The sequence below is a fragment of the Chrysemys picta genome, chromosome 18 (assembly GCF_011386835.1).
Source record: "Chrysemys picta bellii isolate R12L10 chromosome 18, ASM1138683v2, whole genome shotgun sequence".
Classification (NCBI taxonomy): Eukaryota; Metazoa; Chordata; order Testudines; family Emydidae; genus Chrysemys; species Chrysemys picta.
Window position 1 is genome coordinate 7,281,427 of NC_088808.1, and position 18,554 is coordinate 7,299,980.

Below are 18,554 nucleotides of genomic sequence, written 5' to 3' on the forward strand. Positions count from 1 at the left end.
TCTCCAGGAACTCTGCGTCAGCTTTACGGAGAAGGGGAGAGGCAGATGTCTGGAACTTACAGTGAACCCTCTGGAGAAAGCAGAAGGGTAAATCCCAGGCCACATATTTCACTCTGGTGTTATGAATCATGATACTGAAGGAGAACAGTATTGGAATCCTGAAACCAGACTCCGATTTATCTACCAACTTTAATGTGCAAGCCCCTTAATGCAAGAGCAGCTATTTCCCCAAGAACGACACAGGTGTTACTTAATTGGCTTGCCTGGGGATACATCTCACCATGACACATTATGAGCGTTAGAAATGATCTGTCCCTAACCTCCCTCATAATCCATTGCAAACTAAAAGTCTGCTTTCCCTGCCTCTGCGCCTGGAGGAGCCCCCACTAACTTGATATATCTTAATCTCATTTTATTTTCCAGATCATTTGATTTCTCAGTGCTTCTGCAGTCCTTAGTGTTCTCGGGAATCTTTGGGTCCATCAATCGTTATCTCAGTGTCTTCTCAGGCCCTTAGCAACCTTGGAACAAAGTTCCCAAACTGTCTCTCATATAGAACCCAAACTGTTTATAATCTGGAATCTTTCAGTAGTATGTGTAAATCAAATTCTGTCCTCTTTGTAGTATGACACTGGTGATCTCCTTTCCCCTCTCCCTCCTCTACTGTTGGAGATTGGGAATTAAATGCCAAATATTTAATAGATCCACCTGTGTGTTTAAAGGTTGTAGGGTATTTCAGACATCCCAGTAACTGGATTAATCACAAAACAGAGAACCAAATATCTCAAATAGTTAAAAAAAAAAAAAAGTGAATAAGCAAATGAAACCGAAAGCAGTACCCTTCTACTCTGCATTCAGCACCAAACCTTGTCCAAGTAACTGTCCTCCCACACTTAATTTAGGTACAGATTCCAATCTTCTCGAAACTGATGGAAACCCATTCGAACTGCAGTGACTTCAGTGGAGTTACTCTAGATTTACACCAGAGCAAGGAGATCAGTCTGGCCCTTAATTTCTGTATTGTTCTTTACTTTCTAAATAGCAGTTATTGTGTCTGAAATGACGATAATCTCTTAAGTATTCCTCCTGCTGATTACAGCCAGGGAGTGGCGTGGGTTAGCTCTCCCAAGCTATTTACCTCCAGAAGTTCTGCAGTGGCCTTGCAGCCTTCGTCCAAGAACACCTTGAATGGGAAGGAAAAATGAGAAAGTCCCCTGGTTTTCGAAGTTGTCAATTGTGCTCTTGGCTAAGCTGATTATTTTATTTATTCCAATAATCCTCTCTTCCAGAATAAAAGAAAATTAATTGTCTGCCTGTTTCTGGAGTGATTTGCCCTTCAGACCGAGTTGCTAGGCAAAGTGCTTAAAATCTGGACTGAAAAGATGGCTGTGTGTTTAAAATCAGAGTTGCTATAAGAGAGGGTTTGGATTTTAATAGGCTAGTATTCAAGTTGCCACAAAGAGTACCATTTGCTCAGTGTTCTGTAGGATTATGAAGTCCTGTCTCTACATATTACAAATGGGGTCAAACCTGTTGTGATAGATAGTGTGTCTTATCTAGGATTTTGTTGGTAATATGAACTGGCTGGAATTGAAGCCCTAAAAATTATACAGCATTAAACACAAACTATTTTTTTTTTTTAAATGTGGAGCATTGTCATTGTTTTTCATTGGGTTTACTTGTTTGTCTGCTCGTCAGTTTCAGCGGCATTAAACTGCTTAAAAACAGTTAAAGATCTATTTTAGTGAGCTGTGGTGGAACAATGAGACTTTTACTGTGTATCATACCTGGCTCTTCGGACTGTTAAATATCACGTGATTTCTTGTCTGCACAGGGACAAGCTAAATTTACAACAGCAAAATGCTGTATGGCTTCTTGGCAAAGATCAAAAGCAATGTCATAATATTTAGTGATGAGAGTAGCTACTGCAGAGAGATCTAGGTCAGTGTCTGTGTGTGGTGAAGAGGAGAATTTCATCTTTCTCTCAGGTCATATTGTCTTTGATCCTGCTGCTAAATTTTGTTCTTGTTTAAGAATGCTTTTACCCTGGAATTTACACCGGTGTATCTCCATTAACATCTATGGAGTGACTCCAGATTCAGGCAGGTGCAACTCCTCCATTTTGCCATTTAGATTAATTCCCAACCCAAATGGCCACATCCAAATTTCCTCCTGCCTCCGCCACGAGATTAGGTTCAACACGTGGCAGAATGATGCATGGGCTGAATGAACAGCATGGCTACTAAATGGCAAACGAGGCTTCTTGTGGCTGATATGATCCGCCTCCTGCCCACCAGGAATGCCAAGTGCTCGGGCCTGTGTCATCCATTGCATTTGTCAGGGGTGCTTCAGGTTGTGTTGCAGTGAATGTTAATCCTAATACACACTGGTGGTTTTGGCACAGTTTGGATTGTGCTGAACTATGGGAAATACAGAAAAGTTTAGAACTGTGAATACTGTCTGACCGAAGGCATGCCTGGTATGAGGGCAGGAGAGACCAAGGGAATGAACAGGGGGTTGCTTGTCCAAACCATTCGCTTTCCCCACCAGCATTATACACTGGTATATGTGGGTGCATCACCCTCGAATTCAGTGGAGTTACTCACTTACACCAGGACTGAGTTTGGTCTGAAACCTCCCTCCTCACCTTGCTGCATGATCAGAAGGCAGCAAGGACAGAGCCTTGGCAGCTCCAACGCTGTTTCAACACAGAAGGATACCAAGAAGCCACATGGCAGTAAATCCCGTGTATCTGTCATGTGTGTTTTTGTGAGGCTGTCCCAGAAGAGCTGGGAGGTAATCCGTCATAGTAAGGAGCGGGGTAGGAGTTAATTAATTTCCACGATCTTTCCGTAGTACTTAGTCCAGCTAGTAGTAACGGTTTTACTAGGCTGCTGCAAGAATCCCATAAGGGACCCGCTGGGAGCAGGCTCAGCGCAAAGGATCCAGAGCCCAGGGATGTTTCCATCAGCCCAACCGCACAGGTGAGAATCCCTTGCATTTCCATCCGCAATTTGGCTGGGCCGCCATGTACGGGAGAGCAAATCTCTGCCCCCTTTGTTCAGCATAGATCTTGGGATGGGCTTTTATTTTTATTTAAATACCACCAAAGTAGTGAGACAGTTAATTAGCGAGGCTCCTACTAGCTTTCGGTTCTGCCAGAGAGTGATTTAGAATTGGTCTGGGTAGCATGTTACAACAGAACTCTCATTCCTTCCCAGTCTGAAGTCCTCAAGGGATATGCTGTAGCATAAAGCTATCCAAGTCTGTCCCTTCTTTTGCTGCTTAGTATGATGATGATGACCTGTTGAGCACTGTTGACGTGCTTGGCACTTAACAAACATGGAGGAAGACATTGTCCCAGCCCTGAGGAGCTTACAATTTCACAGTCTGCTCCCCTTGAATTGAACAGGAAAACTCCCAATGATTTCAATGTTTCAGGATCAGTTCCTTAGTTAAACACAGGGCCAGTTTCCCTGCTAATATAAACCAACATAATTCCACTGAAGTAAATGGAGCTCTGCTGATTTATATCCGCTGAGGATCTGGCCCACAGGCAGTGTATTTCCGATGTTCCTGATACATGAGTTGAAAGCTGAATCTATAAGCCATGCAGGGCTTTGTTGTAAAGATATGATCTGTTCTTGGTGGGTTATTGTCAAAAACACTTTTTTGTGTATCTGTAGCACCCTAATAGCCAAGATGGAGTCCGCTCTGCAGGGCAGCTTCCGCCAAAAAATGCATGCACAGGAATGCATCAGGGAAACTCCCTACCACCCCAGGGACACCTGTTCCGTACCCTGTGGAGTACCCTCCTTCCCTCCCCCGGAATGGTACAATGAATATAGGAAAGGGAAGTATTTATTTACAGAAGGATGAATGGAGAAAAACAACAAAGAGAGAGAGAGCAGTAAAACAGGGTAACATCCAACACAAGGACTCGAGGGTCCAGGGGTATCACAATATAAAAGTATAGATGCTGAGCAATGCGTCTAGACTCTGAGGTTAGGAATCCTGGGCAGAGTTTCAGTCCAGCAATGAGTCTTGGGTGCTCCTGGTTGTCTTCAGCGCCAGTGAACTTTCCCCAACAAACCCCTCTGGTGCCTTCTTCTGCCCCTCTCTGCAAATCCACACAGAGCAACAACCTCCCTCCTTATTCCCAATGCGAAGTCACAAGCCCCGCTACTCCTGGTCCCATACAGTTCTGGCTGATGATGGAGATACTGGGTCCAGCTCCGGTTTGTCCTTCTCAGGTGATTCCTTCCTGGCACGGTGCCCCCATGGCTCCCATCCTGGAAGGCTGCTTTGTCCCTCCTGGGCTCCAGCCAGTTCTTGGCTGCTTTGGTACACGAGGGCCTGCTCCATGTAGGCACTCTTGTCTGGAGCTACAGACACCACATGGCCCTGTCCTCTCCCTCTCTTGACGCCTCTCTCCCTGGAACAACCAGCACTTCCTCTCCCTCAGGATGAGGTTTTAAAGGTGCCATGCTCTCCAAACCCCATGGGGTTACAGTTGGAAGGTATTGTGCATGACAGGAGGAGCGTGTCATGGTGAAAAGTCAAAGTTTATGAAATTCACAGCAAAGCTCCTGAAAGACCAGAGACTTGTTTTAACCAAAATGCATCGGTTCATTTTGACATCTGCAAAACAAAGAGTAGAGAGGATGGATGGTAGAGGCCAACATTTGCAGGGCATTGTAGACCTTCTCAGGACCCTAGCTTGTGTCCCCTTCAATAGTCTTTTCAAAGGCCTGGTGTTTTACAGGTACCTCTCTCTTTCCTCCAAGTTCTTTGTGGTGCTTCACTGCTGCACCTGCTTTGGCTAACTGGGTCCCATTACTAGTCCACCCCAGTGTGACAGTCCTGTCTTGTTGTGTCGACTTAATGTTGCTGCCACGCTCCTACTGTGTTTTCCACTATGTGATACCAGCACTCTCTGAGCCTGACTCTGATCTCTGTTCCACCAGTGTCAATCTGGAGTAACCCACTCAAGTCAAGGGGCTGATTGGCCGATGCACTGCATCTTGTGTGATTGTTTACACTTGTGCAAAGCAGGTGTAAAATTGTACCAGATTAGAATGGCAGCGTGTTACACACAGTGCAGGGCAAAAGAGAATCGGGCCCAGGGTGCTTACTGTAGATTTACACTTGTTTAACAGAGGTCAGAATCTGGCCCTCAGAGTTTAACTCTTCATCTGTGTTTTAAGATGTTAAGATTGCTTGAGAGACCACAATGGCCAGGATCAGTAGGATTTGGCCTGTTAGGGTACGTCCAGACTACCCGCCATATCGGCGGGTAGCAATCGATTTATCGGGGATCCCCAAACGCGCTCCCCGTCGACTCCGGAACTCCACCGGAGCAAGCGGTGGTAGCGGAGTCGACGGGGGAGCCGCGGCCATCGATCCCGCGCCATGAGGACGGGAGGTAAGTCGGAATAAGATATGTCGACTTCAGCTACGGTATTCCCATAGCTGAAGTTGCGTATCTTACATCGACACCCCCTTCCCCTCCCCCCCCCCCCCCCCAGTGTAGACCAGGCCTTAGTTGCAGCTTTGGTGCAACTGATGAAGCAGGTTACTTACGGGGTATACAACAGGAATGTAGCTGCATTACACCCCTGGATATCTTCACAAAATGCTGAAAGCTGGACCATGACCCAAAGCCTGTGTATCTGGGTGTTATACTGGGCTGTGCTTTGACAGGACTAGTAGACAGTCAGTTGAATGAAACCGTTCATATGATAACAGGTACCATGAGACTGACCAACCTAGCTTAGCTACCCATTCTGTCCAATAGTGCCTCTCTGGACATTTGGCAGCAAGTCACCTTGCAGAATTCGCTCCATAAGGTACAAGACTTGCCACATCTATCCCTGTTTAAAAGTGGGTTTAATTTACTGAGCCACTGTCTCAGCTCAAGGCACCCCACTTGGAGAGTTCCCCTAAGGTGGGACCTACATCTTTTTAACAGCCACCATGGTTGTTAAAAGATGTAGGTCGTATATTTGCAGGTTGCACCTATCAAACAGGGCTACCTGGTTCCATCCTGGACATTGTACAATGCTCTTCCCTCATCTATTGACTGGTTAAGACACTTAGATCAACACGCTTGACTTGACTATTTATGCAGATGTAGATATCTCCACACGTTCCCTTTCTCCTTTGCCCACTCACAAACTCATCCCTGAAACTCTGAGGCTTTGCAGGTGTTATGTTTAAACCCGAATACTGCAGGGTCAATAACACAACTGCACAGTCTTCATCCTGAGGGAGACCAGGCTGAGCTCCCTAGTCTGCGGCATTGCTCATTTTTCTGGGGTGACGGGTGCGTACCCCTATAAAGAAATAAACTTGTATTTCAAGCATGTTTCTTGCATCAGCATAGGAAGGAACAAAAAGCAGTGGGGCTGGCACACAATGAAGCGATAGCGATATAAATTAGCAGACTGCATAGGCATACAGCTCTACAAAGCCAATAGGGTCCTACACGTATGTGATAACTCGAATGCTATCGTTTATCCCATAATCAGCCAACGCTCTCCCCTTGTGTCTAGCTCCCCTGCCATCCACATTTCGAGGGGCCCATTCTGCATGCTTTGCGCACCCAAAACTCCAGCTGAAGTCAGTGGGAGGAGTTCACCCAGGAGTTCTTCCTCTTGGTCTCCTGGCTTGGATTGATCCTAGCAGCAGTTTACAGTCTGACACCTCCTGTGTTAGGGGACTATACTCTGCACATGCAGAGGGGATGGATTTGAGGATCCAATAGATCATCAAACACTGCGTTCTGCTCTTTCTCCCCCCCGACCCCAAAGATGAGAACATGGTCAGGCATCCCTGTAGACAGAGAAACCTGCTAGTGCTGTCCATGCAGCGTCTCTTCTTAGTGAGCAACAAGAGACTCCTTGTTAAGAAACAGTCGTGTCAATTCTGCATATCCGTGGGAAAGGCCCATTTCAACTCTCCTTCAGGCTTAGCCATCTAGCCTGTGTATTCTTCCAGTGGGTACCTTGTTAGTGAGCTCTTGGCATCTCTGTGTTATAAGACTAGACCCCAAGGCAGTGCCACATACTATGCATGAACTTTAGGTGTAACAGAAAACCACAGCGATAGTGCATTCAGAAGGGGTCCCCCCCCAGGTGCGGTGATACTTATTCCCATGATTTTCTTAAGCTGTTTTTTCCCCTGGTTGCAGCTTTCTTTGTCTCCATGGCAGCTGCGCCTGTAACTTTACAGGTTTCAGAGTAGCAGCCGTGTTAGTCTGTATCCGCAAAAAGAGCAGGGGAACTTGTGGCACCTTAAAGACTAACACATTTATTTGAGCATAAGCTTTCGTGGGCTACAGCCCACTTCATCGGATGCATAGAATGGAACATATATTGAGGAGATATATATACACATACAGAGAGCATGAAAAGGTGGGAGTTGTCTTACCAACTCTGAGAGGCCAATTAAGTAAGAGAAAAAAACTTTTGAAGTGATAATCAAGCTAGCCCAGTACAGACAGTTTGATAAGAGGGGTGAGAATACTTACATGGGGAGATAGATTCAATGTTTGTAATGAAATAAAACCTATAGATCACTTTACACCAGCTCACTAGAAGGTTACTAAGCGCTATCTCATTGAAAGTTACATAATGCTTTACAGTTCTGCATAGTTCTGAGCAGGAGTGTTGACTATAAAAATGGAGTTGTTTGCAGGGTGTGGTGGGGTTGTTGCTTATGGTTGGTTAAAAAAACAAACTACTTTGTTTCCCAGTAATAGTTCAACAGCTGCTGTTTGCCTCTGGGTACTTTTACTTTGAGTTTGAGAACATGCGTAGGCCTCAATTTTGCAGTCTGATCTGGGCAGAGGGCCCTTTATAGGCAAACAGAGTTCCAATGAAATGAGCGTGTTGGTACTGGGGTCTACTCACGTGCTTCAAATTGCAGGATTGTGGCCACAGTCATTCCTAACCCAGAGCTATCTCATCAGGATTCACTGGTGTGGTTTTTTGCTGTTCCAAAATCCTGGTTGGAGAGCTGGAATAAAATTTTTTTGAAAATCCCAGACTGACTGAATAAACTTTCGTTTCCTCTTTTTGAGTTGCCACTGCACATTAAAGCAGGTGGAAATGTTCAAATGGCTAAGATCATGGCTTCGTGGCCTTTTTCAGGCTACCGTGGCTCAGAGAAAATGGGAATGGATGCCCTGGACAGAAAAAACAACAACCCTCTAACATGTTTCAGGCTCTTTTTTCCCCTCCCAAATGCTCTTTTTAAAGAATTACAAATGCATGTTGGCATAGAAACTACAGAAACTGATTGAAGCATGCAAATGTAAAAGGAGCCTTTTCTGTGTGAACAACATGGACCGAGTCTCAGAAAAAGCTGGCTAAAATCTTTTACAAGGCAAAGAAAATTGTCCAGATGTTGTTGGAATTATCATGGCACTAAATATTTAGGGTTTTTAATTTGCATTTAAAATTCAAAAAGGCTCTAATGTAGGGAATGCAGATATATTACCATTGGGTTTTCTTCCCCTCCCTCCTTCTTTTGAAAGAATTTATGGCCTACCAATATTCCTGAAATCTGTTTGGCTTTGAATAGTGCCAAATCCTCATTAAAAATGTGGCTATTTCTGTGGTTTAATCTGTTGGAAAGGTACCCGAGATCCAGTTATGTTCAATTAAGGAATAATATTGGCGTGGCTGTTGTTTGAAATATTAAATGTGGCAGGCGGCACACCAAGCAAAATGTTTGCACATTTTAATCGCTTAATGATTAATCTCGTAGTTTAGTCCGAGACATGATCTGGAGTGCTTAAAACTGTCCCAGCTCTCCGTTTGGAAGGGAAATCTTTGCTTCCTTTCCCCCTGAAACACCCAAAGAGTAACACAGTATCTCCTGCACCTTGCTTCCACTCACTTCCTCTTCAGCTGGCTAGCACAACTGCAGTGCCATGAGCTGAAGGAAGCTGTGGAGCATTGTAAGAAAACTCTCACTGAGCATGCTCCTCAGCACCTACCGTGGGGTTGGAACTCATGGACAGACCAGTGTAGGCCTCTGAAATCTTTGATGAAAATCTTAAAAGCCAGCACAGCCAAACAGAGGTATGGATCACGTCGAGCTTTATTTAAGAGGTTTTTACTGCTGATTCTTCAGTCCTTTGGGGTTTTCTAAAGACTGTCTTAGAGGAAATGCTTCTCTAAACTTAAATGGCTTAGCAGCACATATCAGTAGTTTGTCTCTCTGATATTTTATCTGCTCTGCTGAAGGCCAGGCTAGTTCTGGTAGCATGGAACCTTTGCACTTTTCATTTGTGCTGTGTAAGGTGCCATTTCTAAGGTGCTGCCTTTTGCTTGCATGCTGCTGCTGTTGGAAATATTCCCTTTTCATGTGTTCCTTCAGAAGCAGGTAAGGCCACAAATTGCAACGTCAGTTGATTTATTTATTTTTAATTGCCTGTGGTAAGTCCCACCAAGTCTTTCTCTCTTTAATGAAGCAGAATTAAGGCAACCCTTCGTCGTTTTGAGTGTTGAAGTAAGTAGGCAAAGAGAGCCATGAAATGCAGCTTACAAACCACAGTGCCTTGGGATCCATTCATAATGTATAGATATGGAGAAAAGATAAGGGCTGGGTGGATTTGTTGCATAGCATTTTGGGGACTGTTTACTTTGAATGTTACGTTTTCCAGAGTTCAATAATAGTTTTGTTGATTATTTTCTTTTTTAAAGACAGAAATGAGGGTAACCGTGGTAAATAGGCCCATTTTTTAAAAAAACGTTGTGTCCTTATTTTGGATTTTTTGCCTTGGTTTTCAGATGATGTTGTATTAAAATGGGCATCTAGGAGAAAGGTCTGTGCAGTTTCTTAAATAGCATAATTCTAGAAGAACGTTACTAAACAGCATTGTGTTGCCCTGGAGTGTGTAACATTTGCACCCCATCAGTTAAATATGTGATCATTCCGATTTCAAAGGGGCACTGTTTAAGGTCAGTAGGCCCATAACTCGATCGATTTCCCCCTCCCCCCTTCTGACTTAAAACTCCATATAATTCTTTCTGTTTGAGGGTTTGGATTAAAATAAATAATTAGTGCAATTTCCATTTTTTTTTTAATTTAAAAATTGGCATCAGTAGCCTAGTTCTCATGAGCAAGCAACCCTACAATAACAAATCAGGTTGCTAAGTCATAATGCTGAAAAATCAATTAGTGGGGTTTTTTTTGGATAAATATAAAGCACCTGGCAATGGCATCACTCTCATTTTTTCAATAAAACATCCAATAATAAACCAGCCTGCAAGGGCGGGTGGGGAAGGAAGCCAGCTTCAAGAGGGAAATAGGTGTCAAAGGATTCTTCTTGGTGACTGTGAAATGCACCTGAGCAGTGGGCTTTGGAGCACTGATGCTTTCCTACGATATAGGTTCTGCAGGGGTGCTGCCTGAAATTCATCCCTCCCATCTGCCCTCTTTCTCCTGCATACCACACAAACCACAATTCATTGGGCTTTGTGCTGGGAATGCCGCTGGGGACGGGGGAGGGACAAAATCCACCCCAGAGACATGAACAGACATAACTGCTTTTCCAGTCCGCGGACTGGTAAGTGGTCACAGCCTATTCATGCCCCTATGTGGGAGTTCTGGTTACTGTATCCAAGTGCCAATCCAGTAGTCCCTCTGTTCCAGCCTAATCAGGTTTGCTGGAGAGTCCCCAAACATGGAGCTGGCTCCTGCAAACTGCTGGCTTGTTTTACTCCAGCCCAGGAAACCACTTGAAGCATGTGAACAGTCCTCCTTAAAGTGCCTTGCTTGACTGGGGCCAGAGGGCTCTGCACCTGGCAGGATTGAGCCCCCGGTGCACAGGGGATAAGGATGCAGACACATTCTGCATGGCCATTCTAGAAGCCTCCTCCCCCCACAGTGACAATGGGAGGTTTAGATGCTGCCTTGCACAGGCCTTCTGCACCTGGGTGCTCTTTACCTTTTCAGAGTAAATCTGGATGCCGGAGTGTTGAACTCGATGGCGTAGGCACTGTCTTCTGGAATCTTTAGTCTACAGTGGGATACTGACAGTGCCTGTGCCCATGAGTAAAAACATCTGATGTAAGAGGTAGGGGCTGCGACCTAGCAGAGAATCCAGACAAATATAAGTGAACAGGAACCCTGTATTTCCAAAGGTCCTGCTTTGCAAAAGCGTTTTTGAGGGGAGATTTTAATTCCAAAATTTATTTCCTCCACCAATTTTTAGGGAAACTTTCCGGCATAGTTACAGCAAGATAATTATTCTGCTACAGTTATATTGGGATAAATCCTGGCTTTTTAAGTGGAGTAATTATGCTGGAATAAAGTCATTTAATTTCAGAATAGTGTGTCCACATGGGGACATATACTGATATATATAACGGGATAATTATTCTGGTATAACTAACCCTTACTAGTGGCTGTTCCATCACTCAAAAGGTAAAAGGTTGGAAGAGCTTCAAAAAAGCCAGGAGCCCTTCCCCCTATTCCCTGGCCATACACACACATTCTATTGTTTGGACACTTAACAAGGAAGAAGATCTGTGTCTATCCCAGGGGTCGGCAACCTTTCAGAAGTGGTGTGCCAAGTATTCATTTATTCACTCTAATTTAAGGTCTTGCGTGCCAGTAATACATTTTAACGGTTTTAGAAGGTCTCTTTCAATAAGTCTATAATATATAACTAAACTATTGTTACATATCAGAGGGGTAGCCGTATTAGTCTGGATCTGTAAAAAGCAACAGAGAGTCCTGTGGCACCTTTAAGACTAACAGATGTATTGGAGCATGAGCTTTCGTGGGTGAATGCCCACTTCGTCAGACGCATGTAATGGAAATTTCCAGAGGCAGGTATAAATTGTTGTATGTAAAGTAAATAAGGTTTTTAAAATGTTTAACAAGCTTCATTTAAAATTTGAATTAAAATGCAGAGCCCCCTGGACTGGTGGCCAGGACCCGGGCAGTGTGAGTGCCACTGAAAATCAGCTCGTGTGCCGCCTTTGGCATGTGTGCCATAGGTTGCCTACCCCTGATCTATCCCTAGGTTAAATTAGAGAAAGGAATGTTCTTTGGAATCCTGTACAGACAATGAGAGTGGGGACACTGGGCTTCCTCCTCACTGGCCGGCTCAGGGGAGTGTGTATGTGTTTTGTGGTTTGATTTTTACAGTTTCTGAGACCAGGACAGGGGATTTGGCAGAGTTTTCAAGCAAGCTCACCTGTTTTTGGAGGACAGCAGCTGCCAATTAACTCTGCTGCCTAGACACCTTCATCCCCAGCATTTTGAGGACCAGCAGGATCTGTGCTCCAACTACCATCTGAAGGGGTCCATAGGAAGAGGATTATAAATGGAGTGTGTGTGTGTGGGGGGGGATATCATTGGGAGAGCGGGGGAAAAAGGGGAGAAAGAAAACACTGAAGGTAAAAATAGAGGAAGAGAGACCAGATCAGAAGAAGAAAAACTTGGCATAGAGGATGAGGAAGAAGAGAAATGCACTGAAACGTTTAAGGGGATGAACAATTCTAGACAAAATAGTGGAAGAGAGAGCCCAGATGTTAAAAAAAGACTGAAGAAAAGACACCTAAAGATACAGAGAGAAAGGTGGAGAATGGATGAAAAGGGCAAAGGATGTGGGAGGGGAAGAAGCAAGACCTAGTAACTTACCCCTGTGTTATGTAACAAGATGTTTGCTTTATCCATCATGTGAACCTGTGATTAAATGGTGATTTGGCTGTTGAAAAAATAAATCTGAAAATTGTGCTGGCATTGGACTGAGAGGGATGACCCTGCCCTTCCCCCAACCTGACCCCCCCCTGGAGGCAGTAGATTCCCCTCATTTAAGACACTGCAGCTGGCTGAGTAATGTCTTGATGCTTAGAGGCCCTGATAAAGCATGTGAATGGCCATGTGCAAAGAGAGTTTAGGAGGATTATACTCTGCTAGTGAATACATATTCTGTGTCACTCATGCTTCCTAAGGCATGGTAATAGCCTGCCTACCTTGTTCTCAAACACTATAAAATGACTATCACAATCTTAGGCTCTGTCTTGACTGCTAAAAGAGGTGTGTTTTTTCCTCAAGATCGCTGTGGTGAAATAGCTATCTTAATGTGAGATCCTAGTGGAGACAAGATATAGGTAGGTTTGACCTCAGTGTAGGTCAGCACTATACATCCGACCTGGGTTCACCTCAACTAGCAACATCAAGATAAACACTACAGTGCCTTCTCTCTGTTAGGATTTTCTATCGAGCTGGCTATCTCAAGTGAGCCATCTCAATGTCAGACATGCACCTCTTTTTTTGCAGTGAAGACACAGACACAATTTAAAAACTTTCCCCCTCTCCGGAGATGCCTCTGTTTTCAATGAATGTAACATTTAAAGGCGATTTTGGGAACCAGGCAGTGTGAGAGTTGGTTTTGGAAATGAAGCGTGCCCTTGATAAGCACTACGAGGTAGGTTGCGATGAAAATGGCTGTCTGGATAGAGTACCTAATGGAACAGTCTCCTTCGCCAAAGCTTTAGCTGTCCCGCTTCTCAATGCGTTCTGTAAATGGGACAGAGAACCTGCTTTAATATTTTTCATGGCAAGATGCGGCATATCAGTGCATGGGCTGACATCGAATCATAGAAATGTGGGACTGCAAGGGACCTCAAGAGGCCATCAAGTCCAGCCACATGAGCTGAGGCAGGACCAGGTAAACCTAGACCATCCCAGACAGCTGTTTGTCTAACCTGCTCTTAAAAACCTCCAATGACCAGGATTCAGCAACTTTAAATCCATCATGATCCTGATGGAGCACTGTTTGGATGTAGTTTTTATAAGCGAAGTGACAGCGGCTATTTCTCCTTCCTTTTCCTCAAATAGAGTGAGAGATGCCTAGAGTTAAGCATAATTGAGTGAACAGTAGCATTACGGGGACAAAAGAAATGGCTGCAAGAGAAATAAAATTGTGCTAGAAATGAAGGATTGAAAAATCCACTGGACTCTCTCATTTGTTTAGCATGCGCACGAGTGTCCACTTTCCACAATTTAAATCTGAACAGAATGTCTGATTTAGTAGCATCCCTCACTGCAGAGAGAGTTCTGCTTTATGAAGATGTGGCATTAGCATTTCGCTACAGATTGGGGCATTGGTATTATACTGACGCAGGGATAAATAAAGGTTTTGATGTACTTTTATTATTTATAACCGTGAGCCATGTTTCTCGTGTTTTCAGTTTGTATGTTGGGATGGATGAAGGCTGCGTGTTTGATTCATGACATCCATTCCAGTCTCTCTGGAATGAGGCATGTTTAGATTAGGTATGTAATATGCAGCACTGAACTGGGATTCCAGCAAAGCTTTAGTCACTCCAGAATGGATGGAGAGCATTGAATGTTTTCTGAAATGACAGGTGTCTGAGAGTGCCTTAAAACTGATCTTTCAGACTATTCCTTCCAAAGGGGGTTTAAAAAGAAAAAAAAGTCTCTGGAGCTCCAGGCATGTCAGTTTACTGACCTGTAAATATTCACCCTTGTAGGTTTCACACCAACATCTGAGGCACGTCAGGAAGGGGGAATATCAAAAATCCTAGCAGAGTAATGGCAATGCCAAAGGGATTTTCCCATTATAGCCATCTGAGTTTATATAGTTGTTATTGTGATGTGCCCGAATGGGCCTCTTCCCCACTCCCCTTAAAAGGAGAGAAAGGGAAAATGCTACTCAGCAATCCCTCCCACAACCACATGATGATTCCCTACAAGCAGTCAAGGTTTAAGATACATTTGCATTTAGATCATACATTTGCTTATGCTTAAACCCCAATCCCGCAGAGAGATGGATGTGGACAGACATCTCTGAGGAGCCCTGTTGACTTTGATTAAGGCTCCAGGTAGGCTCTGGGATCTGCCTCCATGATTTTCTTTTGCAGGCTCAGGGCCTTATTTAAGGTCTGTAGTGTTTGGGCTTTTCACTTATGAAGTGGAATGGTACAAAGTATACACAGAAAAGTATGAAAAAGAGTATTTTACTTCCTACAAAGGTGTTTCACTATGCACCACATTTTGCCAACCCTATACTGAGTGGTGTCTTACTTTGCAAGTTGTCCCATAGATTTCAGTGGGACCATTGTGGAGGAAAGTACTACGTAATGTGAGTAAGTGAGGGTGGCAGGGTTGACCCTTGTTTTCTTGTGTAGTTGAGGCTGTGAGGTGCTTTGCCAGCCCAGATTCGCAGTTCCCATGTTGGTGTTGCTCTCTAGTGACAGCTAAAAACACCAGGGGCTCAAGAAAGGAGCTAAATAATGTTTGCAAGGTGATCTACCAGTATTTAGCTTGACATTAACCTGTTTGGGGGAAGATCACCACACACTGTGCTGAAGCTTAATGAATGCGCCATGGTAACGCTGTATAAAACGCACACCTCACTACACTGAAGAGGTTTCTGGTTTGCATGTTTTCTACTCCTGACTGTAGGAATATGATGGCTGGTCCTGGGAATCTTTCTGATTGGCTAAATCCTACCCTCATAGGGGTAAGTGAGGACAAGATTTAACCCCCGAAGTACAACAGGAGTGAGTAGATCAAAGGCCTACAGGGATAAATTGATCAAAGCCATTCAGTCAACTGAGTCTGAAATATCCTCACTAAGGCTAGTTCTGGTTTTCTGGACAAGATCAAGTGAGCACATATTGGGAATGATCCAGCTACTCATAAGCCTCATGTGAAACTGCAGAGCTTTCCCTTAACAAGTGGGAAATGTTACGCAGCTGTGGGAGGAAAGCAAGCTGACTTGAGTTTATTTAATTGAGGCCTGAATGATCAGGTGGTTGATGACACCTGTGAGTAGGTTCCCTGTCTTAAAAGATCTGGAGCCTGATTCTCCATTGCCCACGCACACTGTGCGGTCACACTTATGCAAAGGGGGGGTGTAAAATGCTACCAAGTTAGAATAGTAGCGTTTTACTGGTGTAAATGACTGCACAAGGTGCAGGAAAACAGAGGATCTGGCCCCTTGTTCCGAAGAGCAGCCGTACCCTCGATGCAGGATTGTACTGCAAGGCCAGAACCCAATACCGAGTTGTAAAGCTCAGCATTTGGAGAGCTAGTACAAAACACTGAAATGTGGAGCCCTGGGCCTTTGCATTTTTCTTGCCCAATGAGAGTTGGGGAAAGAGTAGTTTTTGTCGCTAGACTAAGTTCACCCCAGTGTAACTCCTTTGACTTCGTTGGATTTACACCAAGGACAGATAGGAGCTACTGTGTCTGTGGGAAAGCAAAGAATAGCAGAGAGGCTGGATTGCTGAAATGAAAACATTTCAAAAGCAAATGGCCACTTTGCCTAGCACAGCCCTCTGAAAGCTCTGAATAATGCAACTAATATTTTGCATTTATCTAGCACCTTCTCTCTGAAGGTCTCAAAGCCACTCCAGATGTTAACAAATAAAGCCTCACATCTTCCTGGGCGGTAGGTGAGTAGTATTATTTCCTACCTAGGAAACCTGGAGCACTGACAGCTTGAGAGGCCAGTTTTGAAAATATTGATCTAGTTCAGGGTGCCTCTGCTTTTTGCGTGCTCGGTCTGAGTCTTGAGGCCTGAGTTTAAGAGGTGCTGAACACTTGCAGCTTCCGTAAGTGCCAATCAGAGCAATAGGCGCTCAGCGCTTCTGAAAATCAGGCCTAAGGTGTCCAAAGTTGGGCATCCAGCATCAGTGACCGTTTTTGAAAACAGGGTTACAGTTGACTTTGGCCAAGATCAGACAGCTAGCCTGTGGCAGACTGAGGCCTTGTCTACATTATGGGAGGAGATCGAGCTAAGTTATGCAACTTCAGCTATGTGAATAACATAGCTGAAGTCGGCGTACTTGGATCTACTTACTGCGGGGTCCATGCTACGCGATGTCGACTGGAGACTTTCTCCCATCGACTCCCCTTGCGCTTCTCATTCAGGTGGAGTACAGGAGTCGACGGGAGAGCGATCTAGACCTGCTAAATCAACCACTAATGCACCGTTTCAGAGTAGCAGCCGTGTTAGTCTGTATCCGCAAAAAGAAGAACAGGAGGACTTGTGGCACCTTAGAGACTAACAAATTTATTAGAGCATAAGCTTTCGTGGACTACAGCCCACTTCTTCGGATGCATCCGAAGAAGTGGGCTGTAGTCCACGAAAGCTTATGCTCTAATAAATTTGTTAGTCTCTAAGGTGCCACAAGTCCTCCTGTTCTTCTTTTCACTAATGCACCGATCGCCGTGCGTTGAACCTCTGGTAAGTGTAGACAAGCCCTCAGGAACAGAAACTACTTCCCATTCTCCCCTTTTTCTGCCATGACAAAGGCTTATTCTTATAGAATCTTCTTATGGAAGATGAATGTTGGGCCATTGTCATGGCAAATTGTGGAACATATTTAAATAGGCTGGTTAAATAGACCAGTGCACCAAATGCCATGGCTACCTTTCCTCATTTAAATTAGTGTTCATACATTTCCAGGAACACGAGTGGCCCCAAGCATTCATTCTTTGTTACTTAGGTATTTGCAAGCAGCACGTGTTGGGGCACTAACAAGGGTGCAGAAAAAAGGGAGAATGGGAGGCAATATTTAAACCTGTTAAGAAGCAAGTGGTCTGACCCGATATTTTTGCATATACTGTTGTTGCCATATTACATTGTTACCAATAAAATTGGCAAATGTTTATCTGTACAAACCACATGATGTAGCAACTCCAGCTGTCTGACCGTATTCTGTGTCCCTGCCACTCCAGCAAAGAAATAATTAAATAATTTTCAGTACAAGTGGTTTTTCTGAGCTTGCTGCTGGTGGTGACTAACTTCTTGAAGAGTGACCTCTTGTGACACTGGCCAGTTGGTGTACTGGTGTCACAGATTCTAAAACAGCAGGATGCAGTCTGGTTGAAATACAAAGAAGTGCACCGATTAAAAGTAAAACTTTTTGTTTAAATACATTTTTTGTACGATTTTTTCCCCCCATCAACTAAAAGTTATTTTGGGGGAGGGGAATATATAAAGAAAAAATAATATAGCTGGTACTTCTGTTTGGTAATATTTATGCTTGTTTTAAAATAATTAAGGCTGGGATTTTTAAAGGCGTTAGATGCCCACATCCCATTGAATTTTGAAGTCCGACCCAAAGTATCTCAAATTTGGAAACCAAAAGCAGTGGCCTAAATTTTGGCTAAAGTGGCATGCCCAAGGTGACCCAGCGAATCAGTGGCAGGGCCTGGAGTAGAATCTAGGTCTTTGAAGACCCATCCTCATGCTCAGTACACTAAACTAAGAGCTTGTCTATACCACGCTGCAGGGGTGTGAATAGCAGAGCGTCCCAGAGTGCTGAACTGTGACACCCCCATGTTGATGCTGGGAGCATGAACTAAAAGGTTCCTAGGCTGCATTAACGTAATCCTGTTTTGAAGAGGTTTTTGTTAATGTGACTAGGAACCTTTTAGTTCATGCTCCCAGCATCCATATAGGGGTGTTACCGTTCAGCACTCCGGAGTGCTCAGCTATTCACACCCCTACAGTCCAAACTGCAGGGTAGCATAGACGTCGCCTAAGGCCA

At 44.3% G+C, this 18,554-nt stretch overlaps 1 protein-coding gene across 9 annotated transcripts in view; it reads left to right on the forward strand.

Moving 5' to 3' along the window:
- The window catches only part of EHMT1 (euchromatic histone lysine methyltransferase 1), a 164,098-nt gene that overhangs the window by 28,858 nt on the left and 116,686 nt on the right, over positions 1–18,554 (forward strand). Inside the window, exon 1 of one of the 9 annotated variants that reach the window (XM_008174359.4) lies at positions 8,862–9,089. The exons of the other annotated variants lie outside the window; for them this stretch is intronic. The gene's annotated coding sequence lies outside the window, so the exon portion shown is untranslated. Of the gene's footprint in view, positions 1–8,861; positions 9,090–18,554 lie in introns of those variants that run through there. 9 annotated transcript variants of the gene reach the window in all.